This window comes from Macaca mulatta, chromosome 14 (genome assembly GCF_049350105.2).
Source record: "Macaca mulatta isolate MMU2019108-1 chromosome 14, T2T-MMU8v2.0, whole genome shotgun sequence".
Lineage (NCBI taxonomy): Eukaryota > Metazoa > Chordata > Mammalia > Primates > Cercopithecidae > Macaca > Macaca mulatta.
The window spans coordinates 126,775,859-126,789,571 of NC_133419.1; the positions used below are offsets into that span (position 1 = coordinate 126,775,859).

Genomic DNA, 13,713 nt, shown 5'->3' on the forward strand with positions numbered 1-13,713 from the left:
GTAATTATCATGTTGAACCCACCGGGTTGAGATCTTACTTAATACTTGCACAGCCCTTAGAAGCATCTAGCACAGTGGTCTTCAGCATCTGGAAACGTCTGGAAACATTTTGTCACACCTGAGGAGTGGGATTTCCTACTGGTGTCTGGTGGGTAGAGGCCAGAGATGCTGCTAAACATCCCGTAATACACAAGACAGACCCCGCAGCAATGAACTCTGTGGCCCTCAAAGTTAGTGGGGCAGTGATTGTGAGATCCTGATTCCTTTTTCTTTTCCTCCTTTTTTTTTTTTTTTTGCCCCCAGCCATGAGTAAGAGATCCTGGTTTCGCACAAAGTGAACATGCAGTATGTTGTTTCAGTTGTTAATTCGCCATGCAATACATCGTTATTCACATATTATTGTTTGTCAAACGTCTATAAAACATCTGCCACATTCTTGGCAGTTTAATAGAACCTAGAGATATAAAGAAGTTCCTGGCCACAGAGGTCGTAGTCTCACAGGCAAGACAGGAAAACACAGAGTTATATAATACGAAATTACAGTATATCATAGAGCATATTCTATAGTAAGTTACTCCGATTGGCTCTTGGTATTAAAATGTCTTCAGTTTCAGAGGTCACAGGATAGTAGGCAATACTTGAAAGCCAGTAATGATATAAAATAAAATATATTACCTGTGTGAAAGAGAATTTCAGGCACAATAATATTTTAAAGAGTTTATTTGTGTGAGAAGTGAATTGGGAAACAGAAAACCAAAAAAGGTTTAGTGGCCCAATGACAAAGTTTCAGATGCGGGTGTTGGGAGGGTGAATGTGAAAGCAAATTAAAGAATTTATTTGATTTAGTTGGTTGCAATTACAAAATTGCCTTGTTTGGTTTACCTTGTTGGAAGTTTCCTAGTCACATAACCATATGTTAGTTGGCCTTTTATGATTGGCTGAAGTTTTATTTGTGTCAAACAGAAGCATTTACCATAAATAACCCCAGTTAAGATTTGATTATGCTGTCTTTTAAGCAAGGTTAAGGCTGTTGTTAAGGCCTCATTGGTTTTGTTTGGTAAGGAATTTTTCAGGCCTGTTCTCCAAATTTTGCTTTAATAGTTCCTTGCTTTTTGTTATTCTCTCAGCAAGCTGATAGTGTGACTAGATAACACAGCGTTACTCTCTGTTACCACCACTGATGTAGTCGCTGGGACAGAGTCAGGTAGATGTTCTTGTTGTCATGATCAGCAGGTAGGTTGGGGATCAGAATTCCTTGGCCACAGTTAGCAGTTACATAGTCAGTGTTGCTTTCCTCAAGTTGGATGATCCTCATGGTAATCATTTGATGTTCGAGCAGCTGTTGGAAATCATTTAGAACCCTTGAGAGAATACAAGGCACCAGGGGGGTAAACATAATAATTATAAGGAGAGTAATAGCCAAGGGTTGAAAGATTCCTCTGAGCAAAGATTCCCAGGAGCCAAGACTTAACCAACTGAGTGAATCAATGGAGGAGGCAGTGCCCATGTCATGAAAAACTCTTGTGTGTTCTTTAAAGTTTTTTAAATTTTCGGTAATACCTGATTTGTTAACATAAAAACGACACTTTTTTTTTTTTTTTTGAGATCGAGTCTCACTCTGTTGCCCAGGCTGGAGTGCAGTGGCGCAATCTCAGCTAACTGTAACCTCCACCTTCCAGGTTCAAGTGATTCTCCTGCCTCAACCTCCCAAGTAGCTGGGACTACAGGTGTGCACCACCACACCCGGCTAATTTTTGTGTTTTTAGTAGAGATGGGATTTCACTATGATGGCCACACTGGTCTTGAACGCCTCACCTCAGGTGATCCACCCACCTCAGCCTCCCGAAGTGCTGGGATTACAGGTGTGAGCCACCGGGCCTGGCCAACAACAACTTTTTTTTTTTTTTTTTTTTTTTTTTGAGATGGAGTCTCACTCTGTCTTGCCCAACCAGGCTGGAGTGCAGTGGTGTGATCTTGACTCACTGCAACTTCTGCCTTCAGGTTCAAGTGATTCTCCTGTCTCAGCCTCCTGAGTAGCTGGGAATACAGGCATGTGCCACCACACCCGGCTAATTTTGTATTTTTAGTAGAGACAGGGTTTCACTGTGTTGGCCAGGCTGGTCTCGGACTCTTGACCTCAGGTGATCCACTTCCCTCAGCTTCCCAGAGTGCTGGGATTATAGGCATGAGCCACGCGCCCGGCCAACTACACCTTTTTACCAATTAGGGAACAGGGTCTCCCTTTTTGAGCAGTTAAAGTAGCAAGAAGTCTTCTATTGTACAGTACTACTGAGGCCAATTTATTCATCCCAGATTGTACTGCTGAAGATAATTCGAAGTGTCATTTAAACTTTTTTTCAGAGGTTGGTAAAATTTAAAATATTAATTGATTTTTTTCAATTCAGACATTCTCAACTGAGAGAAAAGGGCTCTTACAGAAGTATGAAATCCAGAACCCCTTCATAAGATTGTGTCTGGGATATTATGATTCTCTTTTGTGAGGGGTCACTTTATGTACAAATGACTGAAAGGTTAAGGATTTGTATGGCAGTTGAAGAGTCATATCTAGTCATTTTAGGTAGAAGATAGCCCAAACCACAGATCCAGACTGGCTAGGTGGAACATCTTTATATATGTTGTTGCTGCATAAGATGAATAATTCAGTGTTATTGATAGAAAGGGTCAAAGTGGATCCTATTACCCACCAGTTAGGGGTGATACAAATGTCATGGTTATTCTTGGTCACATCTGCATCTGCACAGTGCCACGTTGAATGGTTATGGTTTCAATTGGAGTAGGAACAAAAAACATTTCTATGAATTTGATAAAATGACTGTATGCCATCATCAATTAGGGATGATTGGTTTTCTTTTTCTTTGAGATGCAGTCTTGCTGTGTCACCCAGGCTAGAGTGCAGTGGCGCGATCTCGACTCACTGCTACCTCCACTTCCCGGGTTCAAGTGATTCTCCTGTCTGAGCCTCCCCAATAGCTGAGACTACAGGCACCCGCCACCAGGCCCGGCTAATTTTTTGTATTTTTAGTAGTGACGGGGTTTTACCGTGTTAGCCAGGATGGTCTCAATCTCCTGACCTCGTGATCTGCCCACTTCGGCCTCCCAAAGGGATGATTGGTTTTCTTTCCAAATATGACCTGAGCATTGATCTGTCCAATAAGCAAGATGATTATTTACTTTATATAGCAGATCTTATTGAGGCATACAGTTTTCCTGTAGTGTTTCCATTGAACCAATGTCTAGTTCTAGTAAGTTCTCTGATGATATGGTTGAGGCTTTCGTGGTCATGTTCTGATTTTATATGTGTCATATATAGGAGTCTAGTCTTCATAATCTGTGTCAAACCTAAGAATTTGATTACAGAGGGATTCTGGAACACTGCTTAGATTAGGCCCAGTTCCATTCGTGTTTTCTGTGCATAGAGATAAGTTACCATTCATGACATCAATCATCGTTGTGGGCCATCCCTTTGCCTCTATTGCTTCTTCCCAGTGCTACCCTGGTTGATCATAAATATCAGCCAACCTGCCAAGGGAAGGATACCAACCCTTTTCATAGGGTTGAAATGCCATTTTCCTGAATTGCTCACTCAAGTGTGTATGGGAGCAGGTTCTAATACTAGTTTTGATTGTTTCCATTTATCTAGAGGATGACGTAGCCAGCAGTTGTTTGCTTAGTAGTGAGAATGGCTTCGTGTTGAGCAGCAGATCTTAGAGGGTATTCAGTTTGAATAATGAAATTCCCTAACAAAACTAAAAGTGTGAACATTTTGTGCTAAAACCAAACAAAAACAAGTCTGAGTCAATGGAAGGGAGCGACATGGAGTCTTGTTTCATTGTCTTGGGAAACCTGTGTCTATTTCGTGGTATCATCTACTTTTTTTTTTTTTTTTGAGACAGAGTCTCGCCCTGTTGCCCAGGCTGGAGCGCAGTGGTGCGATCTCGGCTCACTGCAAGCTCCGCCTCCCGGGTTCAAGCGATTCTCCTGCCTCAGGTTCCCAAGTAACTGGGACTACAGGTGCGCACCACTGCACCCAGCTAATTTTTGTATTTTTAGTAGAGACAGGGTTTCACTATGTTGGTCAGGCTAGTCTGGAACTCTTGACCTCGTGATCCACCCGCCTCAGCCTGCTAAAGTGCTGGGATTACAGGCATGAGCCACTGTGCCCAGCCAATATCATCTACTTTTATGGAAGAATTTCTCTTGGGGATCCTTAATTTTATTTTTATTTTATTATTATTGTTATTATTATTATTGAGACGTAGTTTCTCTCTTTTTGCCCAGGCTGCAGTGCAGTGGCACAATCTCAGCTCACTGCAACCTCCGCTTCCCAGGTTCAAGTGATTCTCCTGCCTCATCCTCCTGAGTAACTGAGATTACAGGAATCTGCCACCACACCTGGCTAATTTTTGTATTTTTAGTAGAGATTGGGTTTCACCACGTTGGCCAGGCTGTTCTCAAACTCCTGACCTCAGGTGATCCACCTGCCTCGGCCTCCCTAAGTGCTGAGATTACAGGCGTGAGCCACCACACCCGGCCGGGTATCCTTAATTTTAAATCACATGTGGGTTGACAAGTCCAGAAGTCTAAGAGAGCTCTCATTAGCTGTGAAACATGTACCCAAGGTTCAAGATCCTGACATTTTACTACGGTGAGAATAGTAAGAAGAAACTGGTGTAGTCTCTTTCAACAGGGCTCAGGGGCAGTTGTTCTCTGCTGTCTTTTACAAAAGAGCTAGTCTTGGTTGGGCGCAGTGACTCACGCCTGTAATCCCAGCACTTTGGGAGGCTGAGGCAGGCGGATGACCTGAGGTCAGGAGTTTGAGACCAGCCTGGCCAACATGGTGAAACCCCATGTCTGCTAAAAACACAAAAATTAGCCGGGCGTGGTGATGCATGCCTGTAATCCCAGCTACTTGGAAGGCTGAGGCAGGAGAATTGCTTGAACCCATGAGGTAGAGGTTGCAGTGTGCTGAGATTGTGCCACTGCACTCCAGCCCGGGCGACACAGCGCGACTGTCTCAAAAAAAAAAAAAAAAAAAAGCCAGTTTCCAGATTCCAGGTCACAGAAGGTGGGATCATTAGTAGGCAGGTCACAGAAAGCCTCCTTCACCTGGCGGAATATACTTTGGCATAATAAATCAAGGCCTTGCAGGATTGAGTCGTATCAGAGCCAACAGTGCATTGGATAAATGAAGTTCTATTATGAAAGGCACAAGTCGTTCAGTATTTATTTCATGAAGGGCCACTTTGTGTGTTCCACGGGGGGTTGATGTTCTTGCCATAAAGGTCGGTGGTAATTCTTTTGGCCAAGATAATCCAGTTGACTCTGTTAATTTAGCTCATTTTAGTTTTGTGATGCCATTTCTCCATTCAGCCTTTCCAGAAGACTGAGAGTGATAAGGGCAATGATAGTGCCGTTAGGTCTGTAAACTCTTATTTGGTGGATGACCTGTCAAATAAAGCGAATCGCCCTAGCACTAGAGACCTCCTCAGCAGGTAGGTGGGATTTCATCTTTCTGGAGCCTGAGCATCTCCAAAGAAGAGCTGGCTGATGGAGCTTCCCTGACCGGTGACCTCCACCCTCTTCTCTCCAGAGCTCTTTGCCCCAGCGGTATCTGCAGGAATGGAGGGAGTTGGCCAAAGCAGAGAGATTTTTACTCAGCCCCCATCCAGGTGAGCACACAACAGCCTTTTGTGCTTGGGCTGATGCGTGCATTTCTGTCTCTACATGCATGCCTGGAAGTGTGCAGATGAGTGTGTGAGAGAGGGTATATGGCCACGCATCCTTGCACAGACAAGAACATGGGTGCACTTGTGCATGTGCACAGCCCCTCCCCACCCCAGGCCTGCTGTGGTGCTGCCCTGCCCCTGGCCCAGAGCTTGCCTCTGTCGGCTTTGAGACCCTGGCTTTGCACTGTGGCTTTGCTTTGCCTTAGAGACCAGCTGCTCCCCTGCTGTGGTCTCTCATAGTGGAGACTGATCCCTGGCCACCCATTCAGCTGCCTGAGAGCCCTGGGACCAGTGTTCATCCCCTGCCTCCCAAAACAGAGGTGTGTAGAAGTTCCCTGCCTGGAGTCCCAGCCCTGCCAGGATGGAGAAAATGGGCACCAGTTACTGTGACCCATTCCGGCTCCATATGGATTTGGTTTGACAACAAAGCTCCCTCTGTGTGTTCCCAAGCCCCTTACATAACCGGGGGCTGTGGGCAGAGGAGGAGAGGAGGAGGAGGTGGAGATGGGAACCAGGAGACACCAGGATGGGATGGCTGGAAAGGACACAGGGACCAGGAGGAGAGGGCAGGAGGTGAGGGCCAGAGAGGAGGAGAGAGTGGGAGCAGGAGGGGAAAGTGCTGGTCTTGACCACCCAGTTCTACCTCCTGCTTCCTGGGGAGGGGAGGGTGGAGGCCAGCCACCGACCTCTGCTTGTGGATGCTTTGTCATCTTTTCTTTGGACCTTTCTCACCAGTCCTGGAAGGGCTGAGGAGGGGGCTGTGGGACTGTCTGGGGTGAGGTGAGGTCAGGTGTTGGGCTGGACTTGGGAGGCTGGTCCTTGGCCCCAGCCTGTAACTGAATAAATGCCATTAAAAGGGGAATCAGTTCCTGGCTTCCGTTGCCTCCAGCCAGGTGCCAGCCCTGGTTCCAGAACCCCTCTGACCACTCCTCTTGCGTGCTCAAGAGGGCAGAATCACTGCAGCTTGTCCGTGTGCCCTGCCAGGCTGGTCCGGGGCCCCCTCCCAGCCCACTCATCCAGGGATGCAGCTCTGGCCTTGGCCCACCCCCATCAGAGGGCCTGTGGCCCTGATCACTGCACTCCCCACTCCGTGATGAGACGTTCTCTCCTGAGCATCACTGACCCTGCAGCTGTCCAAATAGAGCAAGAAGCGAATGTTCTCTTTGGGGCACAGCTGGACTGGCAGCCCTGCAGGGCCAGGTGAGCTGCCAGTCCTGGGTGTGTTCTCGGGGGTGGGGGTAGGAGGATCCTGGGCCACGATCCCTTCAGCTTCTCCTGGGCATGAGGAAACAGCCACGCAGGGGTGGCCAGGAGGACTGGGGGGACGTCTGAGCTCTCCTGGCTTCGACTGGGGCCGGGACCCTGGGGGATGTGACCCTGGGGGGCATGCTCTTCTGGGTGTTCCCAGGCTCTGTGTCTGGTCTGTGCCTCAGTGTCTGGGTTTTCTGGCACCAGGCTTCCTTGGGAAGAGCCTCTGGTTGTGCACCAGCCCTTAGGGTGGGTCTTATCCCAGGCTGCAGGGGACTGAGGGCTGAGCTCTTCCACCTTGAGAACAAGGATGGTTCCTCAGGGCTGGGAGGAGGAGGAGGCGCTGGCCAGGACCTTAGATTACCCAGGGCTGGGTTTGGGGCCTCACAGAAGATGGAGAAGCCAGGGTTCAGGCACTTGGCATGACCCCTGGCACCTCCTTCAGTTGATTTAGTGTCTCTGCCCTGGGGTATTCCATGGGACCCTGGGCTGGCTGCTGTGTGCAGAAGTGGGTGTGGGCCATAGCCCAGACCTGCTGAACAAGTTGTAGGCTCTGGAATCCTCCGTCCCCAGGCAGTGACCAGGCCCTGACAGGCCTGAGTCTGTCCCTCCCATCACTCCCCCAGGTATGGGTGCAGATGACCATGAAATTGCTGAAGCCTCAGGGCTTGAGCCCAGAAAGTGTGAGCAGTGAGCAGGCTGGCGGGGCCGCTGGAGGAAGGCCTTGCAGATTCCTGGATTTGGGTGCTGGTTGGGCTGGGAGGACAGTCCCTGTCACTGGGACTAAGCGCAGGTGCGGAGAGGCTGAGACGGGCCCAGAGGACAGTGAGTGTGTGTTGTGTGGGTGCTGGGCCAGGTGCCCTCCATGGGGCAGCAGGCTCTGCAGTACCCTTGGCCAAACGGCCACAGGCTGCCCCAGGACACTCCCCAGGCCCACTGGGGACACACTGTGGGGCTCTTAGTTGTGGCTGGGTCTCCTCTCAGGAGCCAGAATCTTTCTGGGAGCTGAGCCTGGCTGGGCAGAGGGCGAGGAGCCCAGGGTTCCCCTTTCCCTGACTTTGGAGGAAAGAGGTCCCTGAGGGCTGGCACAGCCACTCCCTGCCCCTTAGAGGCTTTGGGCTGCCTGGCGATAGCTCCAGGGACCTGCAAGCTGACAGAGTCTCCAGGAGCCAGAGCTGGGGTGGGAGGAACCCAGTGGGCCTGAGGGAGGTAGAGCAGCAGCAGCAGCTGAGCCCAGCCTCGGCCAGCCCTGAGGAATGGGGGAAGAGAGTGCCCCGGCTTAGGGGGGCCCTCAAGCCCCGGAAGCTGTATGTGGTTATGGGGGGCGGGGGCAGAGAGGAGGAGGTCTGAGGGCTGGGTGTATGTGTAGGGGGGTGGTGAGTGTGTGTGTGTGTGTGTGTGTGACCAGGCTTGCAGGTGCCTGAGTATGGACTAGTGTGTTTGTGCTGGAGAAGCCTGTGTAGGTTACTGACATGGGAGGGCCTGTGTGAGCAGACGGGACCGGAGAGCTGCTGGAAGGGGCTATCTGTGCCATCAGGCTCTGAGTGTGGATGCAGCTCTGCCTGTTCAGGCAGATTCACTGGAGGGGCTACTGCGCAGAGCCTGGGCCCTGGACACCTAGAAAGGCCCCTCCTCCCCTCGTCTTCCCTCCCTCATGGCCCACCTTTACTCTGAGGGGTTGGACTCCCTGCTGGGGGCAAGCTGGAGAGGGAATCTCTTGGCGCCTTCTCTGTTCCCAGGGACAGGCTGCTGCAGGTTGGAGGGCTTGCTTTTCCTGCCCACCCTCGTCTTCACCAAGTCCTCATCTGGGGGCCCTGCCCCACTCTCCCTCCCAGTGCAGGGCCCTCCCCTCTGGCGAGCCTGCCTCGCTACTCCCCAGCTCAACCCCTTTAACCCTGCTGGCTCCTAATGGGACTCATAGGACTTCAGGTGTGGACCCTCAGACCCTCAGCTGCATAGTTCCAGAAACTTGTTCATCGAGCGCCAGGCTGACCATGGTGTCCATCTCAGTGCCCAGCAGATGTTCTGGTGGGGGGAGGTGGGAGTACAAGGTCTGCCGAGTGAGGGTTCCTTCCAGGAGGAGGCAGAGGAAAGGGGTTTCTGAGCCCAGATCTGCGATGCTCCAAGGCACTCAAAACCAGAGCTGAGAGCCTGAATTCAGAGGCTGTGCTGTGGGGCAGGGCTGGAATTTGTGGCACCTGTGTGGGGACCGCAGGGCTGAACGTTACCTTTACTGTCCCTGCTTGGGGATTTTGGGGTACTGGGTTTGGATAAAGTGTGTCACCTGCATAGGGAGCACTGTTCTGGAAGTGGACTCTGCTCAGGTGTGGGGGGCCTGCCTGTGGGGCGCACCATGGACAGGAGGCTGGTGTCTGGTCAGGCTGAGGGATCTGTGTGCCAGGCCTTCTGGGAAGGCTGAATGGGGCAGAACTGGTCAGGGCCTGGCACAAACTCCAGGAAGTGCTATTCCCAGAGAGAGAGAGATGGAGAGCCACCTCCCTAGGGGCCTCCTCCCCATCCCCTTCTGCATGCCACCGCACCCCAGCAGTGTCCCTTGAGGCTGCGCCATGGGTGGATCTGAGTCAGGGCAGGGCAGAGTGGGAGTGGCAGTGCCTCTGCCTGTCTCCCTGGCCATGGCAGGTCCTGTGTCACATAGAGACCAGGAGAGGTGAGTGTGACTGTGGTACTAGTGGGGGCAGTGGCTGAGGACCCCTCTCTTTGCTGGGCTGGGGCAGAGCTTGAATGGAGAGGGGCTGCCTTGTGCCTGGGAGGGGAGGGCCAGGTGTCGCTGGCACCTTCCGGGTCCTGAGTGCTTGCTCTGTGCCCAGCCCCTGCTGAACCTGCAGACGTTAAATACCAGGATATGTTTTGAGACTCAGGACACCTTTGAGGACTTGCTGCTGTTTTCTGCATTTAAAAGACGAGGACTCCGAGGCTCTGAGAGGTTAAGTACCTGGTCCGGGTCACCTGGTCAGTTTCTGAGCTCCAGATGGCTCATCCCAAATTTCATGGGTGCATAGGGATTACAAGTAGTTCTGGCTGAATTTTAGATCCTGGTTCCACTATTTTCAAGCTGTCTGGTCTTAGGACCGTTGATGTAGTCCCTCTGTGCCTCAGTTTCCCCATCTGTAAATGAGAATGAAAGAGTACTCCCCCATCAATTGGTTGAAAACTAGAGTGAAATTATGCACAGCAGCTGCAGCACAGCCCCAGGGATGATCTAAAAGTGAATTCAGGACAGGACGTGGTGGCTCAGGCCTGTACTTTCAGCACTTTGGGAGGCTGAGGTGGGAGGATCCCTTGAGCCCAGGAGTTTGAGGCCACCCTGAACAACATAGTGAGACCTCGTCTCAACAAAAAAAGTGAATCCAGTGGTGTCACTCTTTGTTATTAATGCCCTCCGGTGACATTCATGACACCCAAACGTAGAATCTTAGCTGTTAGGGTGGCCTGTGACATCTATACCATGTGTCCCCATGGCCTCCCTGGCACTCCCTCTCCTTCCTGGCTGTCTGCCATTGCATGGGACTCCCTGCCTTGGACCCAACAAGCTCAGGGTGGTCTTGGGCACTTCTCAGTCTGGAACCTTCTGTTGCCTACCCCATCTTCCCATGGCTGCCTTTCATGTAGGCCTCCGGTTTATAGCCAGCTCCTCGGAGACATGGTTCTAACCCCCTAGTGGCTAAGGGCTGGCCCTTACTCTCTGCCCCCATGCCCTTTGTTAGTGGTCCTGTGGTTGTCATTGTCCCGTCATCTCCACCATATCCTGTTTGCTGTCTGTCTGTGTCCCCCGAGGATGAATGCCATGAGTGCAGGTGTGTCACCCTGTTTCTCTCCTGCCATGGTGCTCGAGTCAGTGCCCTCCCTGCTTTCATTCGGCCGGCAGGCCCTGTGGCTCCTGTTTCTGCTGACCTGTCCAGCCTCATGGTCTGGGGAGGCCTTGGGGTCCCCAGCCTGCGCTGGGACAGGGGTATTATTCCACTAGCCCTTCTGTGGAGCAAGTAGGGAAGGAGTGATGTGGCCTCTGTGGCTCTCCTGGGACCACACAGGTTAGTCTGTGGGTGACCTCACTTTAGAGAGGGCTGGCCAGCTGTCCCAGACTTAGGAAGTGGGTACAGCTGGACAAAAAGTGGCTGGAGTCAACTCTGCAGAAGCCACACCTGCTCATGAGAAGGATATCCTTGTGAGTACAGGGGAAATGACATGGAGAAAGACAAACACTGATGGGTGGCTCTGCCAGCTTCCCCTGGGGTGCTTCTGGCGACTCCCAGGTCTGTGCACACCCAGATCTTTGCACTGTGCTGTTTTAACTTGGAGAAGAGAGGAGGAAGTTAGCTGCTCTGAATGGTGTTGCTGCTAATCTCTACAACACTTTCCTGTAGATTAGGAAAGGGAATGCACCCCCCTACCTCTCTCTCCCCTGCCCCGTTGGAGAAGCCCTGCACCAGAGCATACAGTTTGGCAAGCAGGGGGAGGGCTGGAGCCCAGCCTCACTTGCCACCCTGGCCAGGCCGTGATTGCCCAGGGTGCGTGCTGTGGCTGGTGTTCTGCCACTGCTGTTTGTGTCCTCAGGGTAGGACACAGGTAGGCAAGTAGGGCCTGTCAGTGAGAGGCGCAGGGGATGCGTGTTCTAGGGTCTGAGATCGGCTGCTTCCATTTCAGTGATTGTCTTTGGAGCTACGACATTTGCTCATACAACCTCCCTTCAAGATAGTGCCTTTTTAAAATCCCATTTACCCAGAAGAAAACCTGAGATGTGGAAAGGTCGTTCGCACTCACTCACAGCGGTGATGGTTGGTCCAGAATTCACCTCCAAGTGTGAGATTTCAGTATTTTTTTTTTCTTCCTCTCTTTTTTAAATCAAATTTTATTTGAAAGGATATCACAGTCACCGGTTTGAAAAAGGTAAGCAGGCCAGGTGTGATGGCTCATACCTTTAATCTCCACATTTTGGGAGGCAGAAGCAGGCGTGTCAGTTGAGCCCAAGAGTTTGAGACCAGCCCGTTCTACGTGGTGAGACCCCAGCTCTCCAAAATTTCCAAAACCAGCTGGTCGTGGTGGTATGTGCGTGTGGTCCCAGCCACTGGCGAGGCTGAGGTGGAAGGGTTACTTCAGCCTGGTGGGTGGCTGCAGTGAGCTGAGATTGGGCCTCTGCTCTTCAGTCTGGGCTACAGAGCAAGACTCTATCTCCAAAAAAAAAAAAAAAAAAAAAAAATTATAAAGGTAAACAGTACAGATGGGAATATGAGCATAAGTCACTCTCATTCCAGACCTCTGGTCCCCAGGACTTTTCTCTTGAGAGGCCATAGCCTTTGTTTTGCATCCTTCTGAGTAAACCTATTCGTGTACAGACATATCTCGGTATGCATGTAACTGTTTTGTGAAAGTGCATTTGGAGATATGGATATCATTGTTTTGCACCCATCTTACGTTTTGATACTATGGATACTATGTTTTGGAGATTAGATGATACCAGCACTTTGCATAGGTTTGCACCCTCTTTTTCACAGCTGCGTAGTGTTTCCTTGTCTGTGAGTAGATTTCAAGTTCTTTCCATCTTAAGCTCTTAGAAAAAGTGCTGTTGAAGATCTTGATAGACAAGTCTCTGTGCAAACATAGGAAACTTTTTAGAATGAGGTTCTGGCCATGGGCCAAATTCCCTCCGCAAGGTGGCCCTAGTTTTTACTTCCTTGTACATCCGTGAGAGCTCAGGCCCCTTGTGTTTTGCTGTTATGATGAAATACGATGTCTCCGTCACGTTGGAATTTGTAGATGTAGATGACCATAGTTTCTTATTTGCCATTCATTTCTTTACATTAAGGTAAATATTCATGTTCTTTGCCTATTTTATTTTACTTTATTTTTTTTGAGACAGTCTCGCTCTGTCTCCCAGGCTGGAATGAAGTGGCTCACTCCTGGCTCACTGCACCCTCCACCTCCTGGGTTCAAGCAATTCTCCAGCCTCAGCCTCCTAAGTAGCAGGGATTACAGGCACCCACCACCACGTGGGCCTGGCTAATTTTTGTATTTTTAGTAGAGGCGGAGGTTTCATCATGTTGGCCAGGCTGATCTCGAACTCCTTATCTCAAATGATCCACCCACCTTGGCCTTCCAGAGTGCTGGGATAACAGGCGTGAGCCACTGCGCCTAGCCCTTTGCCTATTTTTAAATTAGGTTTCTTGTTTTGTTTTTCTTTCTAATTTACGTGAACATGTTATAGGCTCAGGGAATTTACTGATATGTATAGGTTGCAAATGTACTTTAGTTTTTCAGTTGTCTTTTTTTTTTTCTTTTTTTTGAGAAGGAGTTTTGCTCTTGTTGCCCAGGCTGGAGTGCAATGACACGATCTTGGCTCACTGCAACCTCCACCTCCTGGGTTCAGGCAATTCTCCAGCCTCAGCCTCTTGAGTAGCTGGGATTACAGGTGCGCACCACCACGCCTGGCTAATTTTTGTATTTTTAGTAGAGACGGGGTTTCACCATGTTGGCCAGATTGGTCGCTAACTCGTGACAGGTGATCCACCCGCCTTGGCCTCCCACAGTGCTGGGATTACAGGCATGAGCCACTGTGCCGGGCCTCAGTTGTCTTTTAAGTGTTTCATTTGTCTTCTCTCTACTCCTCCCTCTCTCTTGTGCACTTGCTGTCTCACTTAAATTTTATGTAGATGAATATATTCATCTTTCTTTGTTTAGCTTCTCAATTTATATTTCTTCACTA

At 50.1% G+C, this 13,713-nt stretch overlaps 1 protein-coding gene across 30 annotated transcripts in view; it reads left to right on the top strand.

Moving 5' to 3' along the window:
- Nucleotides 1–13,713, top strand: part of ST3GAL4 (ST3 beta-galactoside alpha-2,3-sialyltransferase 4) — a 60,649-nt gene that overhangs the window by 21,121 nt on the left and 25,815 nt on the right. For 4 of the 30 annotated variants that reach the window (XM_077961146.1, XM_015115934.3, XM_077961122.1 and 1 more), the window contains exon 2: nucleotides 5,612–5,690. The gene's annotated coding sequence lies outside the window, so the exon portion shown is untranslated. 30 annotated transcript variants of the gene reach the window in all.